At 41.4% G+C, this 6,461-nt stretch overlaps 1 pseudogene; it reads left to right on the top strand.

The window, feature by feature from the left end:
- Positions 1-299: 299 nt before the first annotated feature.
- LOC119530842 lies at positions 300-1,759 on the top strand (annotated as a pseudogene).
- The last annotated feature ends 4,702 nt before the right edge of the window (positions 1,760-6,461 follow it).

Below are 6,461 nucleotides of genomic sequence, written 5' to 3'. Positions count from 1 at the left end.
TTAGATTCAATAAACATATACTATTTGTTAGGCATGGTGTTTTAGTGTTGGAAATAGAATGGTGAATAAGACATTGTCCCTCTTACAGATTTGCTTACAGTCTAGTTATGATTGCAACAAGTAATATGCCAACATATACTAAAATACAATATGATACACGCTGAACTGCATCAATACAGGATGTTCTTGGAACACATAGGGCATCTAACTCAATCTTAAGAGACTGTTAAAAATTCAGGGATGTTCGAGCTTTGACCTGCAACTTTGCAGGAAGCCGCAGCCAGTCCCATGCCAGAACCATGTTTTGCAACCAGCATGACAACGATGTCACTGTTTGGAGCCCTCAGGGCAGTTGGAGCCCTCAGGGCAGGATTCATCAAATTGACTATGCGATGGAAGCTGTCAAGCAAGGTTCAGCCACAGTTGGGCTGAAATTGAAACCCATGCAGTCCTCCCCCCTACGTGGGATCAGATACCCAGGGGAGTGAATCTCCCTGGCAACGTGGAATATGACTCCCGGGGAGGAATGTAGACCTGGCATCATGGGACGGAGAACATCTTCTTGACCAAAAGGGGGATGTGAAAGGAAATGAAATAAGCTTCAGTGGCAGAGAGATTCCAAAACGAGCCGAGAGGTCACTCTGGTGGGCACTCTTACGCACACTTTAGACAACCCTTTTTAGGTTCTAAAGAATTGGGGTAGCTGGTGGTGGATACCTGAAACTATCAAACTACAACCCAGAACCCATGAATCTCGAAGACAGTTGTATAAAAATGTAGCTTATGAGGGGTGACAATGGGATTGGGAAAGCCAAAAGGACCAAACTCCACTTTGTCTAGTTTATGGATGGATGAGTAGAAAAATAGGGGAAGGAAACAAACAAACAAACAGACAAAGGCACCCAGTGTTCTTTTTTACTTCAATTGCTCTTTTTCACGCTAATTATTATTCTTGTTATTTTTGTGTGTGTGCTAATGAAGGTGTCAGGGATTGATTTAGGTGATGAATGTACAACTATGTAATGGTACTGTGAACAATCGAAAGTACGATTTGTTTTGTATGACTGCATGGTATGTGAATATATCTCAATAAAATGAAGATAAAAAAAAAAAAAAAAAAGAAAACCCATGCAGTGTTGGTTGCATCACAAAAATGTTCTGCATGTTGACAACCATATTGGAATCTCAGTTGTAGGGTTTACTGCTGATGCTAGACTGTTATTTAATTTCATGCACCAAGAGTGTTTGGATTCAGGTTTGGATTTGACAGACCTCTTCCCGTGTCTCATCTTATATCACTAATTGGAAGCAAGACCCAGATACCAACACAACGATATGGTGGAAGACCATATGGTGTGGGACTGCTCATTGCTGGTTATGATGATATGGGCTCTGATATTTTCCAAGCCTGTCCATCTGCTAACTATTTTGACTGCAGAGCTATGTCCATTTCAGCCCATTCTCAGTCAGCATGTACTTACTTGGAGAGACATATGTCTGAGTTTATGAAGTGTAATTTGAATGAACTGGTTAAACATGATCTACGTGCCTTAAGAGAGACACTTCCTGCAGAGCATGACCTACTACAAAGACTGTTTCCATTGAAATTGTTGGTAAAGACTTGGAGTTTACCATCTGTGATGATGATGATGTGTCTCTATTCCTGGAAGGTCTTGAAGAAAGACCACAGAGAAAGACACAGCCTGCTCAACCTTCTGATGAACCTGCAGAAAGGGCTGATGAACCAATGGATCATTAAGTGATAAAACAGACTATATGTGTATTATCAAATATGTAATAATGCAGGAACATGTACCAGAATGACAATAATCTACACTTTGAACCAAAAGATGTAGAGTGGTGGAATGGTTTGTTTTACGAAGTGAGTTTTTTCCTTGTAGCTTAACTGAAACCATATAATGGGATGCTTTTTTTCTTTGAGAGGGGCTATATAATAATTTTCTAGAAAGTATAGGGTACCTGTATTATTGTTTTTATATGAAGAACCTAGTGTCTTTGTGATTTTAAATTCAACTGTGAAATAAAATTGTTTCACCTGCTAGTGTAAAAAAAATTCAGGGATGATGTAAAATATGAGCTTAACAGGTCTATATTTTTAAAGACTTTTAGGGATGGTTGTGAGGAAAGGACAAACATTTTAGAATACTATTATATAGTGCCAGAGAGAGATAATAGTGGTTCTGGACCAAAAATTAAAGGGAAAGGAAGGAAAAAGAGAAGTGAATGAATTTAATAGATATTTAAGAAGAGAATAGTAGCACTTATATAGAAAAATTAAAAATATTCCCCAATTTCTGTCTTATACAACTAGGTGAATATAATACCACAATCAAATGAGAGAACAAAAGAAAGGTAAATGCAGAAGACAAGACAATAATTTCAGTTCTTTTTTGTTTTTCAATTTTTATTGTGGTATCATCTATATAATATAAAATTTCTGATTTTATCCACTTTCAAAGATATAATTCATTGGTGCTAATTACATTCACAATATTTTGCTGCTCTTATCACCCTCTGTGCTGGTTTCTAGGTACCCCAGAAAAAGACTATGTTCTTTTAATCTAATCTTATGGAGGCAGATGTATTGTGAGTGGGATCTTTTGACTAGGTTGTTTCCATGGAGTTGTGACCCACTCAATTATTGGTGGGACCTTTTTAGACCATTTCCTTGGAGATGTGACCCCGCCCATTCAGGGTGGTCTTGATTGGTTTACAGGAGTCCTTAAGAGAGCTTAGATCTGAGATAGACCCAGAGCTTGGAGATGCAGACAGAAAGATGTTTTGGAGATGCTAAGCTAAGAGATAAAGCCCAGTGAGAACCCAAAGATGCTTAAAGAGAAAGCCACTGGAATCAGAAGCTGAAAGCAACCTGGGAGCAATGGACCAGCAGATGCCAGCAACATGCCTTCCCAGCTGACAGACGTGTTTCAGATGCCATCAGCCTTTTCCTCAGAGAAGCCAGTCCATCTCTGGCATTTTGCATTCCGGCAATTTAGTAAACTGAAACAGATTTTGGTACCAAAAAAGTGGGGTGTTGCAATTTGCAAATACAAAAAATGTGGAATGGCTTTATAAGTGGATAAGGGAAAGATTCCAGAAGAATTGTGATATGCTTGGTAGAAAAGACCCAGGTTGCTTTGAAGAAACTGTTGGTAGAAATATGGAATCTAAAGATACTTCTGATGATCCCTTAGATAGATAATGGATGGGTCATTGCTAACTGGTAAAAAAAAAAGTGATCCTTGTTTTAAAGTGGCAGAGAATTGGCAAAATTGGGTCCTGGTGTTGGATGGAAGGCAGAATTTGAAAGTGACAACCTGGAATGCTTAGCTGAAGAGATCTCCAAACGAAATGTGGAAAATGCAGCCTTGCTTCTCCTTGTAGATTTTAGTAAAATGTGAGAGGAAAGAGATAATCTGAGAACTGAACTTGGGTACAAAGAAACCAGAAATTGATCATCTTGAAAGTTTTGGGCTTCCAGAAAGTGAGACCCCAGAGGATAGTACCCCACATGAAGATTTAACAAAACCTGGAGCTAGCCAGCCATTTCAGTACAGGCTGGGATTGGAGATGGATTTATCCAGGAAAGAATTTGTGGAAAGTCCTATTGTCTGACAGTTGTGACCCCTGTATACTGTGTGCCAAAAGAACAATTTTTGTGTGTGTGTGAGTGTTCTAGTTTGCTAATGCTGCTGGAATGCAAAACACCAGAGATGGACTGGCTTTTATAAAAGGGGGTTTATTTGGTTACACAATTACAGTCTTAAGGGCATGAAGTGTCCAAGGTAACACATCAGCAATCAGGTACTTTCACTGGAGGATGGTCAATGGTGTCTGGAAAACCTGTGTTCCCAGGATGTTCCTCTCTAGGCTGCAGTTCCTGAAAAATGTCACTCATAGTTGCTCTTGGGGTGTTTGTCTTCTCTTAGCTTCTCTGCAGCAAAAGTCTGCTTTCAATGGCCACCTTCAAGCTGTCTCTCATCTGCAGCTCCTGTGCTTTCTTCAAAGCATCCCTCTTGGCTGTAGCAAACTGCTCCTTCTGTCTGAGCTCTTACATAGTGCTCCAGTAATTTAATTCAGACCCACCCTGAATGGACAGGTCAACACCTCTATGGAAATTATCCAATCAGAGTCATCACCCACAGTTGGGTGGGGCACAGAGAATTACAATCTTATTAACACTAATAGGTCTGCCCACACAAGATTACATCAAAGATAATGGTGTTTGCGGGGACATAATACATTCAAACTGGCACATTCCACTCCCTGGACCCCAAAATGACATTATCTTTCCATATACAAAATACATTCAACCCACAACAATATCACAGAAACTTAAATCATTTCAGTAACAAAAGTTAAGTGCAAGACCCCATTAAATCAATTACAGGTTTGGTCTGTATAAAAGCAAAATTTTCCTTTAGCTGTGGATCTGTGAACTTAGAACAAGTTATGTTCTTCCAATACACAAAGGAGGGACATTCATAGATAAACATTCCCATTGCCATAAGGAGAAAGAGTAAGGAAAACAGGGTTAACAGGACCAAAACAGTTCCTAAAACCCTCAGAACAAACTCCATTAGATTTCCAAGTCTGAGAGTCATTAACAGAATGAGGTTGCATCCTTGGGGCTTGAGAGAGCAGGAATCTAACCCTTCCTAAGGACATTTTTGGCAGCCCTTTCCTCTACAAATGCTTGGTTGAGTTCTCCAACATATCCACACATTGGGGAGACCACCTTCTTGGCCCCAGCCTCCTCAAACATTGGGGCAGCACTCAGATTCCTTTCCATCTCTGGAGCACATTCTCAACCCCTTCAGAACAGTGGGGTGACAGCCAGGATCTCCTCAATTCCCCGGGAATGTGCTCCATCCTCTTTGGGGCCTGGTGTGGCAAAACTCTTCTGGAGCATCAAGGCAGAAGGCCCACCCTCGACCTCTGGGGCAAACTCACCCTTTCCATGTGTGTGGGCCACTCCACTCTCCCAGTTCAAGGCCTCTTGACTCCAGACCTCAACCTCCATGGCTCTGTCTTTGAAGAAATTTTTCCTTCAATTTGTCCCTTATCTTTCTCCTCCAGTCCTGATTGGCAGCAGCTCTGTCTATAAAGAACTTGCAAAAATTCTGTTGGCTTTGCATGAAGCACACAGGGATCAAAGCCATCAGACAATAGGACTTTCCACAAATCCTTTCTGCTTAACTCCTTTTCCAATCTTGGCTTGTACTGAAATGATGGCTGGCTTCCATGTTTGGTTACATCCTCACATTGGGCTTTAGCTTCTGGGATTCCACCACCAGGAAGCCCATAATTTTCCTAGCCACCCCTTCTGGTTTCTTTGAACCCAAGAGTTCAGTTCTAAGTTTATCTGTCTCTGCTCGCATTTTATTTTAAGCTGCAAGAAGCCAGGGTACATCCTCCACACGTAGTCTGAAGATCTCCTCAGCTAAGTATTCCAGTTTGTCACTTTCAAATTCTTCCTTCCATCTGACACCAGGACTCAATTTTGCCAAATTCTCTGCCACTTTAAAATAAGGATTGCCTTTCTTCCAGTTCGCAACAACACATTCATCATTTCTGTTCAAGGCCTTGTCAGAATTATCTTTAGAGTCCATATTTCCACAAACAGTCTCTTCAAAGCAGTTTAGGCCTTTTCTATCAAGCTCCTCACAACTCTTCCAGAATCTTCCCCTTATCTATTTAAAAAGCTGTTTCAACATGTCTAGTATTTGCAAACTCAGCAGCACCAGCACCTCACTTCTCTGGTACCAAAATCTGTTCTAGTTTGCTAATGTTGCTGGAATGCAAAACACCAGAGATGGATTCACTTTTATAAAAGGAGGTTTATTTGGTTACACAGTTATAGTCTTAAGGCCATAAAGTGTCCAAGGTAACACATCAGCAACTGGGTACCTTCACTGGAGGATGGCCAATGGTGTCTGTGAGGTCTTCATAAATGAAACCACTGCCATCCTGAACTGGAAAGAATTGAGAAGGGACAATGTGAGGGAAGGATGACTTCAAGAGTAGAAAAATGGAAGCTGAGGACTGGAGTTAAGAAACCTCAGGCTAGTAGAGTAGACCTACCCATGCACATGGATAGGGTGAGTTTAAGAGTGGCCCAGAGGACTGGTGGTTTGATGGGTTGAGCCCTCTACCATAGGTTTTACCCTTGGGAAGACAGTTGCTGCAAAGGAGAGGCTAGGCCTCCCTATAATTGGGCCTAAGAGCCTCCTCCTGAATGTCTCTTTGTTGCTCAGATGTGGCCCTCTCTCTCTACCTAAGCCAACTTGAAAGGTGAAATCACTGCCCTCCCCTCTACATGGGATCAGACACCCAGGGGAGTGAATCTCCCTGGCAATGTGGAATATGACTCCCGGGGAGGAATGTAGACCTGGCATCGTGGGACGGAGAACATCTTCTTGACCAAAAGGGGGATGTGA

This window comes from Choloepus didactylus, chromosome 1, assembly GCF_015220235.1.
Source record: "Choloepus didactylus isolate mChoDid1 chromosome 1, mChoDid1.pri, whole genome shotgun sequence".
Classification (NCBI taxonomy): domain Eukaryota; kingdom Metazoa; phylum Chordata; class Mammalia; order Pilosa; family Megalonychidae; genus Choloepus; species Choloepus didactylus.
This window is presented reverse-complemented; position numbering and strand designations above follow the sequence as displayed.